At 39.0% G+C, this 27,624-nt stretch overlaps 1 long non-coding RNA gene across 1 annotated transcript in view; it reads left to right on the forward strand.

Annotated features, from left to right (window-relative positions):
• The first annotated feature begins 22,235 nt into the window (after window positions 1-22,235).
• The window catches only part of LOC134739935 (uncharacterized), a 31,178-nt gene continuing 25,789 nt past the window's right edge, over window positions 22,236-27,624 (forward strand). The window contains exon 1 of the long non-coding RNA XR_010127107.1: window positions 22,236-22,316. This is a non-coding gene — a long non-coding RNA (uncharacterized LOC134739935). The remainder of the gene's footprint in view (window positions 22,317-27,624) is intronic.

Below are 27,624 nucleotides of genomic sequence, written 5' to 3' on the forward strand. Positions count from 1 at the left end.
CACAGGGATGTTCCTTCCAGGAATATATATTAATTGGACCCACTTCTTTTTCTTTTCTTTTTTTTTTAAGTGGAGAATTCGTAAACCTAAGTGGGAACTTTTATTTAAAATATTCTAGATGTAAGAGATTTAAATATACTTAAAGGGGGCTAATTAAATTTGATATGTACTCTCTCAAGGGAAATGAAACAGCAGTGTATGTGACTTTCATTAGCGACTTTACCATAGAGATATAACCCAAAGTACCTAATAGGGAAAATTTGATGATCAATTTGATTGACTTTTAAATTGTTTGTTAGAGGGTATTATATACTTACAAAATACATCTTTTGTGTATTTTCTGAATAGCTGTCTTGGGAAAAAGACAAGATGTTACTTATAGTAAATCAAACCTTGTCAACTGTTGGTAAGGCAGTCAGGGTCTCATGTCTCTCTGCATATCCCAGACTGGGTCTCTTGATTTTCTCAGATCATGAGATGTGAAGAAAACTGTAATTAGTTGTCAAATTAAAACATCATTTCATGTAAGAATTCAGAATGGGGTCATCTTTGATACAATGACTATAATAGTAAAAGCCAATCTAATGTATATTCACAAAGAAATTGTTTAAAGAATAAGGAGGGAACCCTATGATATCTTGTAGACTGATTGTTATTTTCATCCAGAAAAAAAATATTTACTAACATTTAGAATCCCAAAGAAACCCACCACAAAGTGAACCTAAAATTTAATAAGGTTTGATTTATTATTTCATGATATTTTTGTTAACTATTTTCTTAAGTGGACATTGAAGTACAGTTAAATATAATTCATGTATTGCATGTTTCTTTTGTATTTCTTTAGCTTAAGAAAAGGGATTCAAATACCACTTGTGCCAAATATATATGGACAATTCCCAAATTTGCATGTCTGGCCTAGACTTTCTTCTGTACTCCAGACTTGCACACTTGACTTATCTACTTTATGTATAGTAATTGATAAAGTTTGTATATTTGTCCCTGCCCAGATCTCATGTGGAATTGTAATCTCCAGTATTGTAGGAGGGGCCTGGTGGGAGGTGGTTGCATCATGAGGGTGGATTTCTCATGAATGGTTTAGCACCATCCGCTTGGTGCCATTCTTGTGACAGTGAGTGAGTTCTCGAGAGATCTGGTGGTTTAAAAGTATGTGGCACCTGCCCCCCACCTTGCTCCTGATTTTGCCATCTGATGTGACGACAGCTCTCCCTTTACCTTTCACCATGATTGTAAGCTTCCTAAGTCCTCATCAGAAGCTGGGTAGGTGCCTGGTGCCATGCTTCCTGTACAGCCTGCAGAACTGTGATCAAATCAAATCTCTTTTCTTCATAAATTACCCAGCCTCAGGTATTTCTTTATAGCAATGCAAGAAAAGCATAATACAGTAATAGCTCAAACTTCAGACATCCTAAACCGAGTGCCTGGCCTTCCTCACCTCCATTCTTTTTTTTTTTTTTCATCTATGTCCCTGCAAAGGACATGATCTCGTTCTTTATTATTATTATTATTATACTTTAAGTTCTGGGATACATGTGCAGAACATGCAGGTTTATTACATAGGTATACACATGCCATGGTGGTTTGCTGCACTCATCAACCCATCATCTACATTGGATATTTCTCCTAATGCTATCCCTCCCTTAGCCCCCACCCCCTGACAGGCCCTAGTGGGTGATGTTCCCCTTCCTTAGTCCATGTGTTCTCATTGTTCAACTCTCACTTATGTGTGAGAATATGCAGTGTTTGGTTTTCCGTTCCTGTGTTAGTTTGCTGAGAATGATGGTTTCCAGCGTCATCCATGTCCCTGCAAAGGACATGAACTCATCCTTTTTTATGGCTGCATAGTATTCCATGGTGTATATGTGCCACATTTTCTTTTTACTTATTTATTTATTTTCGTTTTTAATTATACTTTAGGTTCTAAGGTACATGTGCACAACATGCAGGTTTGTTACATATGTATACATGTGCTGCGTTGGTTTGCTGCATCTATTAACTCGTCATTTACATTAGGTGTTTCTCCTAATGCTATCCCTCCCCGCTCCCCCCACCCCACGACAGGCCCCAGTGTGTGATCTTGCCCGCCCTGTGTCCAAGTGTTCTCATTGTTCAATTCCCACCTATGAGTGAGAACAAGCAGTGTTTGGTTTTCTGTCCTTGCGATAGTTTGCTCAGAATTATGGCTTCTAGCATCATCCATGTCGCTGCAAAGGATATGAACTCATCCTTTTTTATGGCTGCATAGTATTCCATGGTGTATATGTGCCACATTTTCTTAATCCAGTCTATCATTGATGGACATTTGGATTGGTTCCAAGTCTTTGCTATTGTGAATAGTGTTGCAATAAACATACGTGTGCATATGTCTTTATAGTAGCATGATTTATAATCCTTTGGGTGTATACCAAGTTGGGATTGCTGGGTCAAATGGTATTTCTAGTTCTAGATCCATTCTTATTCCCCTCACAGCCTTCATTACCTCAGTTAATGACAACATCACCCTTCCAGTTGCCCAGGTCAAAACCCTGGAAGTTACTCTTGACTCTTCCCTTTCCCTAGCCTCAATCCATGGAGTTTCAGAATGCACACAGAATCTGACCACTTTTTACCACTTCATTCTACTGGTCGAGTCCGAGCCTCCATTATTCCTTGCCTGGGTTTACTACAAGAGCCTCTGAGTACTCTCTGCTTCAAAATTTGCCCTCCTGCAGTCTATTCTGAGCATAGCAACCAGACTGTTCCTTTAAAAATAAAGGTATATTATACCACTCCTCTGATCCAAAACCTCAAGTATCTCTCCATTTTAGTCAGAGTAAATGCCACGACCCTTACAATGGCTACCAAGGCTCTACATGATCTGGCCTTCCATTACCTCTCTGACTTTGTCTCCAACTACTCTCTACCTGGTTCATGCAGCTCTAGCCATACTGGCCTCCTTTCTGTTCCTGGAAAATGACTCTGTCTGGAAAACTCTTTCCTCGATACTCACATGGTTCACTCTCTTTTCTCCTTCAAGTCTTTCTTCAAATGTCATCATCTTAATGAGGGCTTCCCTGATGCCCTTTTGAAAAATTACCATCTGTGCCTCTAGAGTGGAAACAGCATATCTTATGTTCACATTCATGAGTTCTATTCGTGTTTTGGATAGTTTGTTTATTCTCTCTAGGTTTCAGCTTCCTCATTATAAATTTAGGGATATAAACACAATTTTCCATAAAGCCCTTTGGGCTCTAATATTTTAAAAATTCTATGAGACCAATTTGAACCTGCCAAACTGAATAGTTAGATTTGATCTTGAAAGTCTATTATCAGTGAAGGAGATACAGGTCCCATTTTCCCCAAACTCAGCTCCTGTACGAAGTATTAAATACAGCATGAGATGTTTACTAAGGCAAATGTTGCATTTCTGAAATAAGTCTAATTTAAAAGTGTGTTTGCTTTTGCTTGTCCCAGGTCACTTTGACTAACTGAATAGTTGGGAAGCCTTAAAAAAAGAAATAGAATTCTCTGGGTCTTGGTTTCCTCATCCATAAAATGAGGATACTGTGGTAGATGATCTCCAAGTTCCTTTCTAGATTTAGAATTCTTCCTTTAAAGGAGGAAAATCAGACATTTTCCCTCATAGTCATGATGGACTCTTCAACTGGTCTTATAAAATATTCATATGCAAGGTGATGACTAGAGACAAACTCCCTTGGCTTTGGGTAGCATGGCACCATTCCCATTGAGTATGATTGTAGATATTTCTTATTATAGTTCTGTTCATACGCTTTCATACCACAGAGACCTCAGAGTTTAGAATAAGTGCAACTCTAAGAAATATACCTGTGCATTTATTTTCAGTGTTAGATGGTTATGCAAAAAGACAAAGTAGAATGCATACACTCAGCAACTGCTTCATTCCCACGTGTTTGAAAGCTTCCTGTTAGAATTGAGAGTTTTATTATGTGTGACTATAATGATCAGAAAATCATAGATATCTGAATATTTTAATGTAAATACTCAAAAGGTTTTTGGAGGGAAGGCTCTTTTCCAGTCTAATGTGCTTAATACTTTTAATTCTGACAAAGATCAGTTTTCTCTTTGTTTTCCTTCACAAACAATACTGGTGAATAACAGCCAACTTAAATTATCAAGTTAACAAATCATTTTTTCTTTATGAACTCTACTTAAACATAATTATTAAACTATAATTTTTAATCAGTACTTAAAGACTATTTCTATATAGAATTTAAGCAAATAATATTTTGTAAGCAGTAACTTCTAGGTATATAACTACTTATGGATTCTAGGGTGTGATTATATAATTAACCAGAATGATTGTATAAAAAAGACATTTTCTGGTTTTATTCTTCATGGAAGTGGCAGCCGAGAGGCATAAAAGTAACTTCTGATTTAATTTTGTTATTTGGAATCATGGTGCTTTGAAATGTATGTTTCTGTTATTTTCAAATGTTTTTGAGGTGTTATCTGATAAATTTACACCAAATTCCTTTGAGAATACAAAGCAAATAAGATTCAGATGACCAGTCTCCACAGGGCAAAGCCTGGGAACCTAGAAAATGAAAGCACAGATTCTCCAGAATATAACCATTCAACATCTGATTTCCTGTTGGGTCATGTGACTAATGTTATTCATTCATTCATTCGTTCATCAGTCAGTATTGTTCCAAGTCAGGTCTTGTTGAGACTTTGGGGATGTGATTATCTTGTTACTGGGAGTCTATCAGGAACAATGCAATAAAATGCCCAAGGATAAACCAAAGGATCTTTAGTGACATTGGTACTTATTCTAGTTCTTTTTCCATTTTGTAGAGAGCGTATTTTTGTGGAACTGTGAACCTAATTGAAATCATATGTCACCACTCTTGGTGTTTCCAGACAGGCAGACCAGCATCAGCTGTGCTAGAGAAACTCGACACTCATAAATGTTTTTCTCTTTATTACTAGGGAGGTTTTTAAGAAGACTAAAAGCTCATGAGTAGTTGTAGAGTCTGATAAACACTTTCAGTTATAAATCCTGGGATTTTGTATGCTTTTTCCTTTAGCTAGAATTTAACTTTATTTCTTTTTAAATTTCTTTATCCTTATAAAAGTTATTTCTCTTCAATACACACAAACACATAATCTTGAAATGATAGAGTTCCTTCTTATTTCTGGCCCATCATTCCAGGCCATATTCTTGACCTCTTCCTCCAATCCGGGATGGGGTTCCATCCAGAAGCTTGAGGAATTTGATCTCAGTTGGCTACAGAAAGCTGCCTTGTTCTTGGCAGTTCATGTTTCCCAGGAGCTGGATACTGCCTCTCTACCCCATGTCTCCTGGTTATTACTGCAAAGGGCAGACTTTCTAGAATAGTAGCAACAGCCCAACTAAGAGGATTTATTTACTTTCATCTTAACTGCACCAAAGCAAGTTGATTGGGAGGAAAAAGCCCAATTCTTGAATGTCTTCAATAAGGTTTGGTTGCTGTCATTAAAAAAAAAAAAAAACAGTTTTCCAAGAACAAGCTATGGGAACTAAGAATAACAGAGGAAATTGGAAATTCACTTACTTGGAAGGAAGGAAGGGAAAAGAAAGGAATAAGCAAGAGAAGAAAGAGAAAAATAAAGAGAAAAAGAAAAAGAGGAAGGGAGCAAGAAAAGGTGACGTGGCTGTTAACATTAGTTTCTGAAACCAGCTGGAATATTGTGTGTCTCTTAGCTTCTGCATAATGAATAAAGGTTTTCCAAATGATATAGGTTTGGTTCCAAGAGGGAGGAGGCCACGTTAGCACTCATTCCTTCAGAACCACAGTATTGCAGGCTACACCATCTCACTGCCTATTTTCCTCGTCTGCCAAAGGGGAAGGGGGTGGAGTTGACTTTAATTATTAACCTTTAAAATATCCTCTTTATTATTTGTGGTCATTGCAAAAGGAAAACTTATATTCGTCAGTCCTTATTTTAGTCCTTTCCTTCAGCCTTTCCCTGCTAAAACTTTTGCCTGAACAGAACCCCAAATTTAACAGATGTATAGCAATTGGACCAAAGAGAGAAAACCAAAGGAGTCAGGTCCTGTGTGATACCCCACCCCCGCCCAGTAAATCACAGAAAGAAATCCCTGAGAATGCCCTAAACCTACCTCTTGGGGACCTCTTCTTGGCTGTATCAGAGGATAATATCCTAAATGGCTGCTTTTTATTTTAATAGTTCCAAGGAGGCAAAATGAAGTTTATTCCTCTATTACATTCCTCAATCATCTCTGAGCATTTTCTATACAATTAATTAAGGTTTCCGTAATCAAATAAAAAATGCCTTATTAAGGAATTAGGAATAACAAATGAAAATGCAGACAAATTGATCTGAACTTTTATTTGGCTCCCTCGTGCTTAATTTTTGATGGATTATTGTTTGAATCTGTATGTCTTAGAATTTTCATGTGTGAGATTTACTGTGTGAATCTGAGTCACGATGACACTGATGTGTGTTATGTTCTTCAGAATAGCTATAGAAAATGTAAGTGTAGCTCTATCACCAAACTCTGAGGGAAGAAAATTTCTCTTGGCATTTCTTTTTTACTGGTGAAATAGAATATCGGATTTTAGCGTTCAAGATCTGCTATTTGAATATCAAAACTGGTGTTTAGCATTGTCCTTATATGTATTAGGCATCTGGTGTTTGCTTCGTGGATGAATGCCAATTGGCATGATAGAAAATATAAAATCAAATGAATGTATAAGACACAGTTTTCCTGCTAGTTCTCAGATGTTTGTCTTGAAAAACAATAAGAAAAGTGAGGTGTCTTATTACTTGTCTTGGAAATTCAAATTGATATGTGACTGAAATGATCATTATTTTGACACATAAGGGGTAAGCAGTCTTCTATTCCCAGTGATTAGTTTAGTGGCTATTTTTGCTTTCTCTGACACATGTGTATGCCCAGAGAATAGAGGACTTGGTCAACATTCACGTTTTGGAACTATTTAGCTTCTTTGATTTTAGGAAGATACAACTAGGGATGCTATGTTTAATGGTATAACCACAAACAATAAGCCAGACATTTAATGAGCATATTGTGGGAATTATATTAAGGCTATAATTTAAAGCGAGTGCTGTATCTTCAGGAGACTAAATAAATTAGCTTGATAAAACACTATGTAGTAAGTTTGATAAAACACTATATAGTAAGTCATTTAGGCTTTTTCTTTGTTGGGACAAGGAAGTGTTTCACTTGAATAGAAGTTTTTATAAGGGTGCTTTAGGATAAAATGGCATGATGCGGAAACCAATAGGCATGATGAAATGGTGCTGAATATTTTATTCTTTCTATGTGGTGAATTTCTAGTGCTAGATTACATAATTGAAGGCATTAATGTATCTGACAAATTTTCTGGAAAATTATCATTTATCCTAATTCGAGTGAGTACACGGAAATATAGACCACGATGGAAAGGACCAGACAGACCTATCGGTTGAAACAAGGTTTGTGTCCAGGAGTTACTCAGCTGTGAGCAGTGAACATTGAAAAAACATCACTTCAGGGGAAAGGATCCAACTGAACTGGGTACAGTGAAGTGAGTTGGTCCAGGTTTCTGAATCTTCCATTTTGATCCAGCTAGGAATGGAATAGACAATGAAGGGAAGTCCAACAAACATGAACCTATCTAAAGTCCAATGATCAAAGGAATTTGTAGGAAGCTAAACAGTGATGCTACCACTTAGATCCAAATATGAAAGAAAACATAGCCAGAGCTAGAGCAACTGGGGTCAGAGTGCAGGTGTACAGGAGCTCAGATGAGACAAAAGACAGTTTACAAGAATACCTCAATACCTCAATTCTGAGATAGGGAATGATATGGTTTGGCTGTGCCCCCATCCAAATCTCAACTTGAATTGTAGCTCCCAGAATTCCCACATGTTGTGGGAGGGACCCAGGGGGAGGTAATTGAATCATGGGGGATGGTCTTTCCTGTGCTATTCTCTTGATTGTGAATAAGTCTCACAAGATCTGATGGGTTTATCAGGGGTTTCCACTTTTGCTTCTTTCTCATTTTCGCTTGCTGCTGCTGTGTAAGAAGTGCATTTCAGGCCAGCACGGTGGCTTACACCTGTAATCCCAGCACTTTGGGAAGCCAAGGTGGGAGGATCACCTGAGGCCAGGGGTTCGAGACCAGCCTGACCAACATGGAGAAACCCCATCCCTACTAAAAATATAAAATTAGCCGGGTGTGGTGGTGCATGCCTGTAATCCCAGCTATGCGGGAGGCTGTGGCAGGAGAATCACTTGAACCTGGGAGGTGGAGGTTGTAGTGAGCTGAGATTGTGCCATTGCACTCCAGCCTGGGCAACAAGAGCAACACTCCATCTCAAAAAAAAAAAAAGAAAAAAGAAAAAAAAGAAGTGCCTTTCACCTCCCACCATGATTCTGAGGCCTCCCAAGCCATGTGGAACTGTAAGTCCAATTAAACCTCTTTCTCTTCCCAGTCTCAGGTATGTCTTTATCAGCAGCATAAAAATGAACTAATACATTAAATTGGTACCAGAAGTGGGGTGTTGCTGAAAAGATACCTGAAAATGTGGAAGCAACTTTGGAACTAGGTAACAGGTAGAGATTGGAACGGTTTGAAGGGATCAGAAGAAGACAGGAAAATGTGGGAAATTTTGAAAATTCCTGGAAATTTGTTGAGTGGCTTTGCCCAAAATACTGCTAGCAATATGGACAATAAAATCCAGGCTGAGGTGGTCTCAGATAGACATAAGGAACTTGTTGGGAACTGGAGCAAAGGTGACTCTTGTTATGTTTTAGCACAGATTGGCAGCATTTTGCCCCTCCCCTGGGGATTTGTGGAACTTTGAACTTGAGAGAGATGATTTAGGGTATCTGGCAGAAGAAATTTCTAAGCAGCAAAGCATTCAAAAGGTGACTTGGGTGCCGTTAAAAGCATTCCATTTTAAAGGGGAAACAAAGCATAAAAGTTCAGAAAATTTGCACCCTGACGATGCAGTAGAAAAGAAAACCCTATTTTTTGAGGAGAAATTCAAGCCAGCTGCAGAAAATTGCATAAGTAGCAAGGAGCCTAATGTTAATCCCCAAGACCATGGGGAAAATGTCTCCAGGCCATGTAAGAGACCTTCAAGGCAGCCCCTCCCATTGTAGGCCTGGGTTCCCAGGGGCAAAAAGTGGTTTCATGGGCCAGGTCCAGGGTCCCCATGCTGTGTGCAGCCCAGGACTTGGTGCCCTGTGTCTCAGCTGCTGCAGCCATGGCTGAAATGGACCAATGTAGAGCTTGGGCTGTGGCTTCAGAGGGTGGAAGCGCCAAGCCTTGGCAGCTTCCACATGGTGTTGAGCCTGTGAATGCACAGAAGTCAAGAATCAAGGTTTGGGAACCTCCACCTAGATTTCAGAATATGTATGGAAACACCTGGATGCCCAGGCAAAAGTTTGCTGCAGGGGTAGGGCCCTCATGGAGAATCTCTGCTAGGGCAGTGCAGAAGGGAAATATGGGGTCAGAGCCCCCACACAGAGCTCCTACTGGGGCACTGCCTAGTGAAGCTTTGAGAAGAGGGCCACTGTCCTCCAGACCCTGGAATAGTAGATCCACTGACAGCTTACACTCTGTGCCTGGAAAAGCTACAGACACTCAGTGCCAGCCCGTAAAAGCAGCCAGGAGGGAGGCTGTACCTTGCAAAGTCTCAGGGGTGGAGCTACCCAAGACCATAGGTACCCACCTCTTGTATTAGTGTGACCTGGATATGAGACCTGGAGTCAAAGGAGATCATTTTGGAGCTTTAAAATTTGACTGTCCAGCTGGATTCTGGACTTCCATTGGCCCTGTATTCCCTTGGCCAGTTTCTCCCATTTGGAATGGCTGTATTTACCCAATGCCTATAACCACATTGTAACTCAGAAGTAACTAGCTTGCTTTTGATTTTATAGGCTCATGGTCAGAAGGTACTTGCCTTGTCTCAGATGAGACTTTGGACTGTGGACTTTTGGCTTAATGCTGAAATGAGTTAAGACTTTGGGGGACTGTTGGGAAGGCACGATTGGTTTTGAAATGTAAGGACATGAGATTTGGAGAGGTCAGGGGCAGAATGATACAGTTTAGCTGTTCCCCCACCCAAATCTCAACTTGAATTGTAGCTCCCAGCATTCCCACATGTTGTGGGAGGGACATAGGTGGAAGTAATTGAATCATGGGGACAAGTCTTTCCCATCCTATTCCTGTGATAGTGAATAAGTCTCACGAGATCTGATGGGTTTATCAGGGGTTTCCACATTTGCTTCTTTCTCATTTTCTCTTGCTGACACCATGTAAGAAATGCCTTTTGCCTCCTGCCTTGATTCTGAGGCCTCCCCAGCCATGTGGAACTGTAAGTCCAATTAAACCTCTTTTTCTCCCCAGTCATGGGTTTGTCTTTATCAGCAGTGTGAAAATGAACTAATACAGGGACCCATGCAAATGAGACGTATAAGTGACCCCTGCTTAGAATATGGGTTGGCCTCAGTTAAAAGATAGACCTAAGCTCTAAGATGAGAGTTTGACAGGACAGGCATATCTGTTAGTCAGGCTTATTTGAGACTAGGAATAGGGAGCCAGGCAGGACATTATATAATAATCAATTATATAATTAATCATTACACAATCTTCAATCAAATATATTGATCTTTCAGTGGACATTCTGTGACACGATTTTAAGTACATTGCATTTGCAATCTTTATTAAGCATAGGATTAGCTTTTTGGCCATGAAAACACGTTGTTCTCTTTTACTTGCTATAAGAAATAGCTATGTTTCTTTTCATCCTCACTCATGAGTTCCAATACCCCAAATATTAATACAGGGAATATATTGGCCTCAAAATGCATTTCCTAAGTTCACTCATTCACTAAGCATTTATTGACCAACAATCACATGACAGATTTAATGGTAGGGTCTGAGAATAAAATGTGAATCTGGTGTGGGTGGATTTTATTGTTTGTTCACACAGCATTACTTCCCCTCTCTTCTAGTGACAGTACCCTTTTCATATGAGGAAAACCTCCCTCCTCAATTCCAATTCTGGTAGGGCTGCCTATCACATGGCCCCACTGGTCCAGGCCAGATGGCTGGGAGTATGCTACATGACTGATTAGCCACAGTGGTTCCTACCTCTGGCTATAGCTATTGGTCCAAACACTGGACCAATCTCAGAGCATTAGTCTAAACCCAGCTCAGATTTTGTACTTGGATGCTAGGAGACAGAGAATTTTTTTTTTTTTTGATTATTGAATTGTGATGATGTAATCTAAAGCTGTTTATAGCCAAACCAGCCCCCATCCTAGGTTCTCTCCTAACATTTGCAGGAAGTTATCGATAGTGAAAGAAGATCACTAACATATCAAAAGAAGTACAGGTGAAAGTTGGTGAGGTAGAGATGAAGAGAAGATAGAGATATAGAGACCATACATGATGAAGGGAGCTAGAAGTAGAAGAAAAGGAGCATAGAGAGAGAAGCGCAGGTGAGAGATGGAGATGGACAAAGAGAAAGAGAAGACTGATAATTTCAGATAAGTATCTGGAATGCCTGAATATATAGGCAATATATCCACTTTTTATCATACATGAATTTCAGTAGGCTTTCTGTCACTTGCAACAAAAGGAGACCTTGTTAATATTAAACAGACACAATTTTTGTCCTCAAGGGACAGAGAATCTACCCTGGGAAGGCCCAGAGTTAGGTAGGCAATGCCAAGGAGGTGGGGTAAGATCTGGGACAGATAATTGCAGTGGTAGGAATGCATAGGAAGAGAAGCTGACCGTGTGAGGGAAGACTTCTCACTGGAAGTGTCATTTGAGGTAAGACGGAAGCATCTCCAGGGGGTGGGTGAAGAGTAAGGGGAGTGCTGCAGGTAGAGGGAACAGAATGCTTGAAATTTCCAAGGCAAAAGAATGCAAAGCAAGTTTGAGAAAATGGAAGAAGTCCTGATTATCTCTGGGGGTAGTCAGCAAGGGAGGAATATCGAGAGATGACTCTAGAGAAGTAATCAAAGGGCAGATCCTGTGAGGCCTCCTAAACTGGTTAAGAATGTTATGGGTATATCACTTATTTGCTTTATATTAAGCACTAGCTATACTCCAGACATTGGGCCAGAAATTTGAGACAGAAGACAATAGTTTGTCTCTGAAGATTATAGTCCAATGACTTTTCTTGGATTTAAGTATTTAAAATTTGTAATAATTCAGTTTATTTTCTTAGGTTCTTCATATTTTCTCTTCCAAATGAACATTACTTCATCAAGAGAGTCAAGAGGAAAAATGAAAATGATTGTCAGATTACTCAAATATATTATGACTTTGACTCCTCAGTGCCTCAGTTTTCTCATCTAACATAGGTTAAAATGGGTAGAGGTGGCTCCTTCAGGGAATATGGAAATTAAGAAGCAGTACTTAAAAGCATATGAATGACTGATGCTTTTCTGCAATTTTAGTTTTTGTTGAATATTCCAGTTTACAAACTCAAGATTAAGCTGTCGAGTCTCATAATTTGGCCATACAGGAAAGTAATAGAAACTGCCATACACAAAGGCCCCTAGTTCATCTTGAAGGGTATATCAAATGCTTTATGTTATGCTCAAAGGTGTCCACTGAATTGATCAATGCCATTATTCCGACTGTGAAAGAAATTGCAGATTAATCAGTAGTATTGACAGAGGTGATTGTTAAGAATGGCATGTCCTGAATTATTTTTGTTAGATGAACATAGTAAAATATTTGCACAGAAATTCACCTGGCTACCATGAGACTTCAACTTTTTTGTTTTAAATCTGTTTACCTTGGAGTAAAGATTGTGAGGTTGGTAAATTAATCAGTGGCAGGGGTAAAATTGCATATGCTACAGAATTCTACTTCACAAAAATCTCCTTATTGCCTCTTTTACCTAATGGCATTAATGTGGAGAGTGGAATGGTTGCCCTCACACCTCGAGACAAGTGCTGTTCAGGGCTTGATTAGCTGAGGCCAGTCCTTCTAGTCACCTGCATCTCAGGCACTCATCTACTGAAGTGGTGAAATAATGACGACAATGCTATTATTAATTTAAAACTTGTGTTGGCAGTTTTGATTAAAAAATAAAGGAATTGTGGGACTAGAAGGGACCTGGAAAAGACAGTTCATCTTAGATATATAACCATTGACCCTGCTTTTTAGGATTTTCAGAAAAAGGAATTCAGAATTCAGTACTCTGTACTGGTAGGAGATGTGTTGATTCTTCATTCATTCACTGACTCTATTATTCAGCAATTACCTATACAGGGAATGGTAGGAATTGAGCAATAAGGCAGACATAATTTTTCAGCTTTCATGGAATTCATAATCCAGTAAGGAAGAAGGGCAATAAAACAAGAAAGTATGATAAATGATGACATATGTTATACTAAGCAAAGTATAGGGGGCCACAGGAGCCCATAATGGGGGCTTCTCTCACTTGGTCTAGGGGATTGGGGAAGGCTTGATGGAGGAAGTGAGTTTCAAGTTGAGTCTGAAGCAAAAATAAGAGTTTTCAAGTGAAGTCAGGGTTTGGGTGGGGCAAGGAAAGGGGGAAAAAAGACAATATTCTAGGGAGAGGAACAGCAAGTGTGAAGGCCAGAAGATAAAAGTTTCAGGCAATGTTCTAGAATCTCTATTGTCTTGGACATCAGGCTAAGGATGGCCTTTCCCATGAGAGGTAGTCTTCCTGTGTTTGTTTTCCGAATCGTGCCTCATCCACATCATAAAGGTTTGCAAACTAGTTGCACTCCTTTCCGTGCTCGTTGCTTGGTGAAACTCCATCAGAGGCCTAGGCCTGGGCTTAGGTGTAGCTTGGAAGGAGGAATGTGTGCAGAGTTCTACCTGGGGTCTGGTGGCCCTGCGGTGAAAAAGTTAGTGATTAAGAGCGCAGGCTCTGACCTAACAAAATCTCAGCTTGGAGTCTCAATTCTTCTATTTTCTAAACTTATATAAATTTAACATGGAAACATTAACAAAAAAATATTTTACATATAGATTTGTTATAACAAATTAATGAAAGAGATCCCTTGGTACAATTAAAGAAATCCCTTGGTACATTCTCAATAGGTATTGTTATTGTTATTCTTGTTGTTAAAATTTCTTTCTCATCTGATCTGAAGAAGCAGAAGTGAGTTTAATCACAGTTACTGAAGAAAACTATCATTTCTTACTTTCTATTCTTTAGATTTATTTCAAAATCATGACATCTTGTTCCCAGCCTTTAACTTCACTATTTCAGCCACAGGTGGTCCATAAGTTGCCTGATGTGTAGTTCTGAGTTAAAATCCCTGAGTGTGTGTTTATCACTAATTTTGGGGAATATCGGAATATTGGAAGCCCAAATCTAATTAACATCTGGTAAGGTGTATATGTTTCCAACAGCATAAGGCTGGTAATGGCATACCCCTCAAATGTGAGAGAAGATGGAAAGCATGTCATTGAAGTTCTGTTAGTGATAGTCACAATGACATCTGCTTTTTAGACCTGGATGCTGTTTTCCTGGAACTGGGATTTAATGCATTATATATTTTTCTCTTCCTGGGGGAGAATAGTGAAAGCAGACCTAAAAATAAGCATAATCATGAAGTGCTGATTGTTTAAAAGGCAGAAAGGTCACAAAGATACAGGAAAGGAGAACCACAAGCTAGAATTACTAATTCTAAGCCCCAGTGGAAGATGAAGAGGCTCTTATTTACACATACTGGTCTCGAGTCTGAGACTACCTAAGATAAGAGGCAAAAAGGTCCCCATTTCAAATTACCAGGCATCTGTAGCTAATGACTGTATTCAGTTATAGTGCATATGGCAGGTGAATGTTCTCCTCTCCGACATGTTCCTGCTATTATCCAGATAGCTACTCTTGTTTTTCATTTTTGCTTTTTTTCTTGCTAAAATCACAGAGCTGAGCAAAGTAGTAGCAAGCCATCGGGACCTGCTAATCAAATCTGAGAGACCAGGGCTCCAATCTAAGCTCATCATATGACTTAAGAGGCCCTCATTTAGACAGGATCTGAAAAGTCCCTTCTAAAGCCTTTACAAAGTGAGAATAATCTTCATTAAGTGCTACAGATTTCACAGAACAAAAATGGATTAGGGGCTTGTCACAGGAAAGATAATTAATGTGCTGGAGAGAAGTATAGGCAATGGAAAGAAAAATTTCTCCATAAGAAAAGAAAAAAAATTACAACAGCCAGGGCAGATAATGATTAACGGTTGAGAAGCAGTTCCTGCTGGCTTCATTTTTACAGTATAATTAAGAGAGTGAGAGAGGTCGGGTGAGAAGAGACACATACACATGCACAAAAGGAAATAACTCACATACGCAAATGCAATCTCAGAATTAAAATGTACATCAATAGTTTTTGTTGTTACATTAATATTTATTCATTTCTTCTTAATGTAAAAATTCATCTTTTCTTGTGTTAAAGTCCTCCAAAACATCCTGCCAAATTGCCTTTCGATATATTCTTGGTGAAAATATTGTTGTGTATTGGGAAATTATTTTGAAATTATTTTCTAAGTTATTTTGTAGCTGAAGAAGTCTTAGACAGCAACTTTTCTCTACTGTTTAATTCTGCTATCTTGCTGCTCATAGTTCTTGCTGAAATTGGTGTTATTTTAGGCCCTGAAGCAAATGGTTCTTTCCCCCTTTTCTGATTTCCTCCTTTCCAGACAGTGGGGCTTGGCTTTTTATCAAGGAATCAAATGCCCACCCTATGGGCCTTCTGGGACTTTTTCCAACCTAAATACATTTCTTTCCTGTGAATGTATAATCATTTGCAAGTGAGTACACAGCTGAAAACCTGTTGATAGGAAATGCTAGAAGAGCCATTTCTTTTTCTGTGGTGCTAAATGTATCTTGGATAAAAAGAATTAATAATTATGACTTGCTATTTACTTATAATTGCAATCAAAATTCAAGAGGAAAAAGGAGATTGCCCTTTCTTAGGTAGGGTGTCATATGATATCTGCACTTCGGTGGAATTGTACTGAATTCATAATGGAGTCCTAGGCTTTGCATTTCAATTAGATTCCATCCACTTGAAATATGGTTCCATGTTAAGCACAAACAAAAAAATCTAAAAATGAGTATGATGGTCTTGCTTCATGGCTTACTGGGAGACAGAACCCAAAAGACCTCGTTGAAATGAAATGATCATTATACAGGATGTGTTAAAGTGCAACAGTGTACAGAGAAGAAGCTCTTAATTCTGCCTGGGATTGATTATGTGTGGGTTTGGATTTCTTGGAGGAGGTGTGGTTGAAGTTAGTGCTTGAAGAATTGAGTAGGGTGTCACCTGGCAGAAAAGTGGGGAAAGGGCATTTCACTGCCATCAGAATTATCCTGTGAGATAAAAATGTGATAATGACATTCTGTTGCTCCAAAGCTTCCAATAAACTCACTTTACTTACACAAAAAAAGCCCCAAATACTTAGAACTCATTATTTTAACACTCTCATAAATGCATGCTTAACAACATAATGTTTTTCTGGTGTCTTTGAGGCCAGGCTTTATGTGCAGAAAAGACTACTTGTGATTCTTTTGGATTTTCAAATTAATATTTAACTTATTACAGATATATTTTTTCCTCTATCGTTTACATTCAACTTAGAAAAGCACATCTCAGCAATCACTTTCAAGCAGGTCTTCCAAACCTAATTAATTAAAATTGCTTAAATATTTCTAACTGAATTTTTAAATTTAAAATACTTGATTTTTTAAGACCCTAAACTAAATAACATATAAAATCTTTTAATTACTTAAGTGAATTTTAAGAAAGACAATAAATTAAATTTTCAAGTATGATGACATGTTTTTTTTTTTAAATGCCTTTATACTACTTCTAAACTTAGGAAAATTCTCTTATGTCTTTGAAATTAAAGTGCAAAGTTTGATAAATTATCTAATTATATAATTTAAATGGGAATTGCAGAACTAATTTATCTGATGCTCCAATATGCCAAATTATCTTATGCATTAAAAATATTAAAATACCAAATATATACATATACTCCTATTTATAACTCCCAAGTTAATAATGTGGTTTTAGTTTACTTTATTGTCTACGTATTTATTTCTAAATTCCCCAGGGTTATATGACATCCATTGTAGCAGAGACTGCTGGCTGCCATGTAGTTTCTAATCTCTTATTCTTTCTTAGTAACAAGATCTTGGTTTTGTTTAGAGTAACAGTAGGCCAGATAAATTACATTTCCCAAATTGTTTTGCATTTTGGGGTGCATATGAGACCAACATCTGGCCAGAGAAGTGGAAGTGTTGTGTGTGATTTCTAGGAGAGCTGTTTAAAGAGCAATGACTTATTTGGTGATCAGACTTTTCTTTTTTTTTCCTTTACCTTTTTGATATCTCCTCTTTCTTCCTGTTGCCATCTTGAATCACAAAGTGATTTTGAGCATCCAAGCCATAATCCTGGATGGCGAAGTAGAAAATAGAAGGAATTTGAGTTCTTGATAACCATAGACCTTCTATGATATCTCTAAACTATTTGGAGTTTTCTTTCAAGAAAAAAAGTGTCATTTCTGTTTATTTGTTACATATAATCAAATCCTATCTGAGCCTGGTCGATCTACCAAGGGGATAGTTCTGTCATTCCAAGCAATGTGCCTTTTCTATTTCAGTATGCTGATGTTACTTATACATCAACTATATTAATTACTTATATTATTGACCAATTTTATATGGAATTTCTACTAAATGCTTGATCTTGAATGTATGACTTGACTCTTGCTCCTGACACTGAGGGGGCACACTGAATCCTATTTACACTCATTTTAACATGGGCTCCCTAATCTACAAAGAAACCCCAAATTAAATGTACTGTGTTAGTCCGTTTTCATGCTGCTGTAAAGACATACCCAAGACTGGGTAATTTATAAAGATAAGAGGTTTAATTGACTCACAGTTCAGCATGGTTGGGGAAGCCTCAGGAAACTTATAATCATGGCAGAAGGGGAAGCAAATAATTCCGTCTTCAGATGATGACAGCAAGGAGAAGTGCAGAATGAATGGGGAAAGCCCCTTATAATAACATCAGATCTCGTGAGAACTCACTCACTATTATAAGAACAGCATGAGGAAACTGTCCCCGTGATTCAATTACCTCCTATTGGGTCCCTCCCATGACACATGGGGATTATGAGCACTACAGTTCAAGATGAGATTTGGCTGTGGACACAGCCAAACCATATCAGTTACCAGGTTACTTAATTCTGAAATGTGATTTAAATCTTCAGTGTCCTGTTCAAGTTGCTTCACTGCCTGATATGATTCAAATAATATATTTACTGACAGATTCCATTAACAGTTCTTCCTGTCTAGTGGGATCATATTTCTTTAAAATATTTAAATGATATGTTATCATGGTCTGACTATTTCTTATGGATTCTTGGACCTATTATCAAATAGCAACCTATTTTTCTGGATGATCTCTTACCACCCTCCTTCTAATACACTGTGCTTTGACCTCGTGTTTCCCGAAGAGTATAAAACAGACTAGTAGTCTTATAAAGGTACACTATGGAAAGAAAAAGGGCATTAAACAAATATCGCATTCTTCTTTTGAAAACTCACATGCACATTAGCATATTAAATGCTCAGAAAAGTCCTGTAGTAAAGATACCTATTTAATTTTAGTCTGTCATTAACTACATTTGAGCTTAACCCCCTTTAGCTTCAAGAACTCTTACATCATAACCTGCAGAATTTAATGACAAGTGCAATTCTAGTGATTAAAAAACTCCTTGTTAGTTTCCAAACATCAAAGCTTTGCTTCTCCATTCTCTACTGCCTGAATTTCCTTTTACTCTTCTTGGTTCTTTCTTCTCACTCTTCTTTCAAGACCTAGACCCTGGCTCATCTGCTCAAATGAAACCTCTGACTCTTCAGTGTTGTTTGTTCCTGAATTTGGGCTCCAGATTAAGTATGTATGTGTCACTACCTGGGGAACTAGCCCTTTCTGCTTTAGTTTTTTTGTTTGCTTTTTGACTTCTCAACTTAATTGGGAACTCTTTGAAGACAGGGACCATCCACCACAGGGCTTGGTATTTCATGGGTGCTGAATTAAAAAAAAAGTTTAATAAATGAAAGAGAAACTTAGTTCAATTAAATAAATCTGTATTCATTTATTTTTTCATTCATTTCTTCACCCATTTTTCTCCAAGAAATATACCTGTACATTGAATTCCTGCTTTATGCCAATCACTCTGTTGTGTACCTGAAATAAAATGGTGAATAAGAATAGGAATAATCCTTGCCTTCATGGAACTTATACAAGAGGCGCTGGGGGTTGGGGGGTGGCGGGGGGGAAGACAGAGAAACAGAGAGAGAGAGAGGGGCATTAATTTTTTTAAAAATAAAGCAAATAAAAGATAAAATGAACTCTCTGGCAAGTGAATTGGAGGGAGACAGGTACAGAGTAATTAATCGTAGTAGTCATCTAGGGCTGCCACAACAAAGTGCTGCAGACTGGGTAACTTAAACAGTAGGACTTTATTTTCTTACAATTCTGGAAGGTCAAAGTCCAAGATTAAGGTGCTGGCAGGATTTGTTTCTTCTGAGGCCTCTGTCTTTGGCTTGTAGATGGCCACCTTCTCGCTGTGTCTTCCCAGACCACCTCTTGATCTGTGCATTGTCTGTGTCTTCGTTTTCTATTCTTTTAAGGACACAAGTCATATTGGATTAGAGCCCACCCATACGATCTCATTTAACCTTAATTACCTCTTTAAAGGTCCTGTCTCCAAATACAATCACATTCTGTGGTACTGAGGATTAGGACCTCAGTGTATGAATTTGGAGGGATGCAATTCAGCTTATAATAGTGCTATAGGAACTTGTAGAATTTTGCCAAACTGTAGAGGTCAAGGATTGCTTCACAGAAGTGTTGAATAAACACAGATGTGAAGGATAGAAATGAACAATTAAGACATGGGGTAGAGTAAGGTATAGTTCAGGAGGAGAAAGTGGTGAGAACAAAGGCACATGGTGGACAGGAGGGCATGTGACAGGGTTCCTAGAGTGACAGAGCACCTGGTGAGAGGGATGGCCAGAGAGGAAGGTGGGCAAGACTGGACAGGTTCAGGGAGGTTAAAGACCCCCTTAATTATCCCAAAGCAATGGAAATCCTTTGAATGTTTGAAACAAGGGTGGCATGATCAGATTTACATTTTGAAAAGGTCATAATGGCTGCAATTTGGAAAACAAGTTGGAGGAGTGCCAGAATCAATGGGGGAAAAAATACAGAGAAAAGAAAAGAAAAAAGCCAGGGGACTGGACCTGGAGGAGTGCCTGCATTTAATGGCTGGGGAAGGAAGAATGAGCCTGCTAATGGTTTCCAAGAAGCAGCCCTGAGAAGGAGATAAGAAAAAGATCAGTAGCTGGAGGAGGGCATGGGGTCAGGTTTTTAATTTTTTTATTGGAGAGGCATGAACATGTTTAAAAGTTGACAGGCAGCTGCTATGGAAAATAGCTTGGTGGTTCCTCAAAAAATTAAACATAAATTGCCAGAAGACCCAGGAATTTTACTTCTAGGTATCCACCCAAAAGAATTGAAAATAAGGATTTGAACAAAAGTAGCACTGTTCACAGTAGCCAAAAGACAGAAACAACCCAAATGTCCTTTAGCTGATGAGCAAATAAAATGTGGTATATCCATACAATGAATAGTATTCAGTCATAAAAAATGAATGAAGTGGGCTGGGTGCAGTGGCTCATGCCTGTAATCCCAGCTCTTTGGGAGGACAAGGTGGGTGGATCATCTGAGGTCAGGAGTTTGAGACCAGCCTGGCCAACATGGTGAAACCCTGTCTCTACTAAAAACACAAAAATTAGCCAGGCGTGGTGGTGTGCGCCTGTAGTCCCAGCTACTCAGGAGGCTGAGGCAGGAGAATCACTTGAACCCGGGAGGCGGAGGTTGTAGTGAGCTGAGATCGCACCACTGCACTCCAGCCTGGGCAACAGAGTGAGACTCTGTTTCAAAAAAAAAAAAAGAAAAGAGTGAAGTATCGATACATGCTACAACATGAGTGGACCTTGAGAATATGCTAAGTGAAAGAAGCCAGACATAAAAGGTCACATATTGCAGGATTCCAGTTATATGACATATCCAGAATAGGTAAATTCACGGGGACAGAAAGCAGATTAGTGGCTGCTAGATGCTGTAGGGAAGTTAGAGGGAAATGATTGCTTAATGAATCTGGGGTTTCATTTTGGGTGATAAAAATGTTTTTCATGGAACTAGGTGGAGGTGATTGTTGCCCAGCATCATAAATGTAATAAATGCCACTGAATTATACATTTCAAACTGGTTAAATTTATTTTCTATAAATTTTATGACATTTAAAAAAAAGCTGCTGGGAATATTCTGGGTGAAAAGCAGAGAGCAGTGTTAATAAAAAGTGACAAGTTTCTGATAACTTCTGAAGAAATAGAATTAAAGTAAAAGTGGAGAGATTTGCCTAAAATAAGTGTGGGATAGCTCCTTTATTGTAACGGGAAGGAACGAAAAAAGAAAGATGGGCAGATATAGATGAGTTCGTGCATTTGCTATTGAGAAGTTGAGGAGAGCCCATATTATAGCATGTATTTTCTCTGTGAATTTTTTAATGTGTGAGATCACCATGTGCTGAGAGAAGAGGGGCTGCAGAATGAGTTAAAGATTTAAGGACAATTTTAAATTTTTTTTTCTGAAAAAGTTATTGGAGAGAGTGAGAAAGTATAGACCAGAGATAAGTATTAAGAACTTGTTAGGCTCAGAGTCTGCTTGATATTGGGCTTTTGAAGTTACAAAGGAATTTACCAAACTGCCATTTTATGTGATCCTCTATGCCCCCACCCACACACAACTATGTTTAGCTACTCAGGTGCAGGCATGAAGAAAGAGCTGGATAACCCAGGATTGGGGCTTTGCTGGACTCATGTAACTAAAGATAGTATAGCAAGAGAGTTAAGATAATTGACAAGAGGGCTACTGAAACAATGAGTCACGCAATTAGGTTATCTCAGGAGGGAAATGAGGGAAAGAAAGAAATGGTTGATTAAGAGAAAATAGAGGGATCAATGCATTGGAAGTGCAGATAAGGTTGAATAAAGGCCAAGGGGTACCCAATCAACTATGCTAAAAATAGAAGATATTATAAGAAGGTGATGCAAGAATTAATGATTTTGTTCATGGGAACAGGTGAAGTAGAGGAGATGACATGAATGAGGGACTACATTGGAATGAAGAAGAACCCGGAAGAGGTAAAAAAACTGAAGGCTCCGGATGTCGGGTGAGTCAGAGGGTTATCTGTGAAGATATTGGTTTCATTCAGCCTTTTGACAGGACTTTGGTAGTAACCAAGTTGGGAGCTGGATGCCAAAGCCTTTGGCTAAAGAGAGGGAATAACAAAGTGGTGGTTTGGGTGCAAGTGAGATGGTTAAAGAGTAGTAAAGCCAGATGGAATGGGTCTGATGAGCAGTATTTGAGAAGACAGGTTGGAAGAATATTGAAGTAACAGGGAGTATCGGGCCGGGCGCGGTGGCTCATGCCTGTAATCCAAGCACTTTGGGAGGCCGAGGCGGGTGGATCACGAGGTCAAGAGATGGAGACCATCCTGGCCAACATGGTGAAACCTCCTCTCTACTAAAAATACAAAAAATTAGCTGGGCGTGGTGGTGGGCGCCTGGAGTCCCAGTTACTCGGGAGGCTGAGGCAGGAGAATGTCGTGAACCCGGGAGGCAGAGCTTGCAGTGAGCTGAGATCATGCCACTGCACTCCAGCCTGGGCGACAGAGCAAGGCTGCGTCTCAAAAAAATAAAAATAAAAAACAAAACAAAAAACACAGGAGAGCATTAACATTATCTCCTGGCTCTAGAATAGTTGAAACCTGAGCTAGACAATGACCCAAGAGTGTGTTGCATTCACCAGGTGATACATTTTAATTAATGCAGGAAGGAGGAGGAAGCCCTTGAAAAGGAGGTTGAGTGTACTGAGTGTATCAATCAGGGACTGGTGGTCAAGAAAATGGGAATGATTCCAAGTCTTTCATACCATGGGAATTTAATTCAAGACATTGGTTATAAAGATTTTGGCAGGACTGGAAGATCAAAAGGTGAGAACTGAAATGGCTGAAGAATTATAAAGGGAAGGGTTGATTCTCAGTGATTGGAAGGTGCTCGTGCCCATAAACCAGCCCTTGCTATTATACTATGCTGCCGAGGAAACTGTCATAGGCAGTCCTGGACCCATCTCTGCCAGGGCTAGAACCACTAACAATGTGCTGCCCTGGATGGGCTGCTGGAGTCCAGAATTCCCTGACTCTTGCTTTCAGTACAATTGCCTACAACCAGAAGCAGGAAACTGACCCCTCTCTCTCACCTTCTGATCTCCTACCATTGTCTTCTATTGGCAGAAGGAAGCCAGTTGATAGGGGTTTTGAGAAAAGATGTTTGCAATTTTCCAGTCCCAGCAATGTAGATCCAAGGGGAGAAAGCAAGGTGTGGGCTGAAAGAAAATGCTGAGTAACTGGCAGAGGAAGGGCTTGCTGATTATGGATAAGCTATTCCAGAGGGTACAGGGAAGGGTTTGGACTATTATGTAGAGGTATTCACTGGGCCAGGGGAAATGTGTGAAGAATAATGGGAAGCATCTCCTATCTAACTCTCAGTTGAAGATCTGAGAAAATATAAAGAAATGAAAGAAAATTTCCCCAAGCTACCACCAACACCTCTACTAATAATGCATCCATAGGTCTACCTTCCCTCCTGTTACCATAGATGAGCTCACCATGCTTGTCAAGGAAGACCAGTCCCGTGCCCTCTCCCCTACTCAAGGACATCATGCTAGCAGTTGTTTCCTCATTCTTTAGCATCATATATTTTTTCTTTCTCAATTGTATCATTCCCACCAGCATTCAGTCATGGTTTAGTTTTCTCACATTTTAAAAAGAGATAGAAAGAATGAAAGAAGCCCCTTTCTTGATTCCATTTTATTGTCTTCTGACTCTGTGATAACAAATAGTAACTCTATCTTTCCTGTTGTTCAGACCACAAACTTTGGAATCATTTTTCTGTCTTTTTTTCTCTCACTACTGCCCCCGCCCTTTCCATTCTCTGCATCATTCTGTTGATTGAATCTTGGCAGCTCTGTCTTGAAGGTACATCATCGAGAATCTCACTACTTCTTACCAGTTTTTTTGTTTGTTTGTTTTGTTTTTGTTTTTTTTTTTGAGACAGGGTCTCGCTTTGTTATCCAGGCAGGAGTGCAGTGACATGATCGTGGCTGGCTGTAGCTTTGACCTCCCAGGCTCAAACCATCCTCCCACTTTAGCCTCCCCCATAGCTGGGACTACAGGCATGTGCCACCATGCCCAGCTAATTTTTGTATTCTTTGTAGAGACAGGGTTTCACCACGTTGCCCAGGTGGGCCTTGAACTCCTGAGCTCAAGTGATCCTCCTGCCTCAGCCTCCCAGAGTGTTAGGATTACAGCCGTGAGTCACTGCTCCTGACCTGCTTACCACTTTTGCCACTACTGTTTTAGTCTATCTTATACACAACAGCCAGATGATCCTTTGAAAATGTTTTTTGATCATGTCAGTTCTTTGCTCAAAGCCATCCAAAACTTTCCTATGTCATCTAGATTGAAGCCCAAAGTCAATTCAATCACTCGTAGGCCTCTGCAAGATGTGGAGTTTTCCCTTTGGCTTTTCTGACCTTATGCTACTCCTCCCCTCACTCATTCTGCTCTAATCTCATTGGTGCCTTGCTGTTTCTGAAACATACTAGATACACCTCAGGGCCTTTGCACTTGCTGTTTCCTTCTCCTGAGATAGTCCTCCCAGTTACCTACATGACTCACTCACTTACTCCTTTTAGGTCTCTGCTCAAATGTCATCTCTGAGAGGTCTCTTTGACTAATCTACACAGAGGAGCAATTGCTTGCAACCTCTTAATATTGATCAACATCTGCCAGACCATCTAACTACTTGTTTATTTTTCCCTTGTTTTTCTTCCCCCACTAGAAGGTAAGGTTGAAGAGGGCAGGGCCTTCGTTTTCATTTTGTTCTTTGCCATGTCTTGAGAAAGTGCCTAAAGGTAAATATTGAGTTGAATGAGTACATAAAAGCATGGAAGACAGATGGATAAATAGATGGATTGCATTTTATGAAGAAGACACCAGACTAGTTTCCTGGCTCTGTTCCTCAGCTTTGAATACCAGTTCTGTGATTCCGTTGATACTTGTGGGAACTACTGAGACCTACAAACTCTCAGGGGAGGCCATCATCACTTCATTCTGACCCCAGGCCTTTCTACTTTGATCCAAAGGGACTGACTTATATTTCTAGATTAAGCATTTTATTTTTTCACTTTTGAAAGGTTGAGGATTGTCTTTGTTTTCTTAGTTTTCTCCTGAGAAAGAACACAAACATGTTAATACTGATGAGGAAGAATCTCTTAATTCATGAAATGTTCTGATTTTTAGTACATTTCTCCTGGACTTGATGGCTGTTTTGGTTAGGAATATGGCATTGAACTCCAAATTCTGAATATTATGCAGAAAAATCTACACTTCTGAATACATTGATTTATATCTGGTAGGAGCTTCTGAGGAGTGTGTTATTTTCCCCAAGCAGTGTACTTTTTTTTTTTAATCTCATGAAGGGCAGGATAATTTGCATTGCCATTTTAAGTTGTTTGGAAAATATGTTTATCTCTCTGTCTCTCTTTCTCCCTCTCTCTTTTAACACTTTGGTTGCTTTTGAGTATTAGTGAATTCTTCCCATGTCCATTAAGGATACGAGTGTGTGCCAGAGTGACTGTGCTCCCCATTGCGTGCCTGCCTCCTCCTCTTGGACACATGAATAAGGAGCTGGGAGGGAAAGGGTGCAGGCAGAGAGGAAGCAAGAAAGAGCAATAACCAAGACGGAAAGTATGCCTAAAGGCGGGGAGAGAGGCTGGAAGAAAGATGCTAGAAGAAATCTGAGAGGCCAGCTTCAGGGGTAGAGAGCAGCTGTACCGCATATTGCTTTCTGACAAATCAGTTGAAATGTTTCATAAAAGTCCTCAACCCTTTCATCAAATGCAAGGTTTTTGTTTTGTTTTGTCTTCTTTCTTCTGAAAAGCATATAAAGGAGTTGAGAATGCAATGTTTAATTAAGGGAAAAACGGTTCAGTTCCTGTGAGTAAATTAATTTCCACCTTTAGGCAACTTAGTGGAGTGTTTCCTAAGCCAAATGGAAGACTCTGGAAAATAAAGACCCCCAGTAGCTGATCCGATGAAAATAGATTAAGGTCTAGGATTTTTAGAGGAATGGACAGAAACATTTTTGGTCTTTGTAGTAAACCTGTTTTATATTGACTAAGCAAACCAAATCAGACAAATGGGCATACTTGGTCAATTCAATTTTCGAAAGCACGTCACCAGAGTTGCAAGGTGACTTGCAAATGGTGGTGATCTAGAGACCCAGGGTGAAGAGGATTTCTGGGAATCTGGCTTGATATAATTATTCAAGTTGCTCGTTTTACTTGACGGATCTGTGTAATTCAGGCCTGACATTTTGCTTTGTTTACACTGTATATTTGTATATGCTAAGGGAAACTTCATCTGCTAAATGATGTTAGCAGATGATTGAGAATAAACATTTAAAATGTTTGCTCCGGTGCTTTCTCTCTTGCTTATTTTGGAGGTGGGGGATGGTGCATTTTAAAACATGGGGCCATACTAGATATAGTTGGGGGATATGGTAATGAAAAGGATAGGAAACTGTCCCCACTGAGGGACATAAGAAATACAAGCAGTCACAATGGAGGTCAGACATTGGCAAGGCCATCTATATAAGAAAGTTCAGATGAAGGAACTTATGCAGATGTCATTATTTGCTAGCTTTTAGAGGATGAGTAGGGTGGGGGAGTAGGGAGTCATTTCAGAAAGAGGAACATAGCATGAGAGAAGTTATGGGAAGTAAATAGATGTATTTAGCTGGCTCCAAGTTCATAAGAACATTTAAGTATGAGAAAAAAACAAACACAAACAAGAAAGGTTGTAACCAGATCACTAAAGGCTGACTTCCAGGTTAAAGAGTTGGTTGGAGAAAGCAAACCCTTGGAAATATCTTCAGGAGGGAAAAGAAATCAATACTACATTGCAATGGCTTCTGAATCTTTTCATATTATCTCATACTTTCATCTGTGGGTAAATTTGTTGCAAGGTTCACAAGATTAACTGAAGAAGTTTACACTGTTATAAAAAAAACTAGAAAGTTGTTAGAAGTTACTTCTTAGATTGCATTTTTTAATTAAGAATAAATTATTAGCAGATCTTTGTTGTCTTAGTGTTTCAACCTTAAAATAGGGAACAGAACATGAACCAAGTAAATATTAATGTCAGTTTACAAGTTTGTATTGCACTAAACTGTTATGAAGCAAAACAACTAAACTTTAATTGCTGCTTTCAGGAAAACTTTTTACTTATGTAACTAATCTATCAATTCATGTCATACTAGATTTGGCGTATAAATTAAGGTTATGCTTCACTTAGTTTTCATTAACACCGTTTCTTTGTATTTAAACATGCTACTCGTTTTTTTCGTTTCATTCTG

This window comes from Pongo pygmaeus, chromosome 6 (assembly GCF_028885625.2).
Source record: "Pongo pygmaeus isolate AG05252 chromosome 6, NHGRI_mPonPyg2-v2.0_pri, whole genome shotgun sequence".
Classification (NCBI taxonomy): domain Eukaryota; kingdom Metazoa; phylum Chordata; class Mammalia; order Primates; family Hominidae; genus Pongo; species Pongo pygmaeus.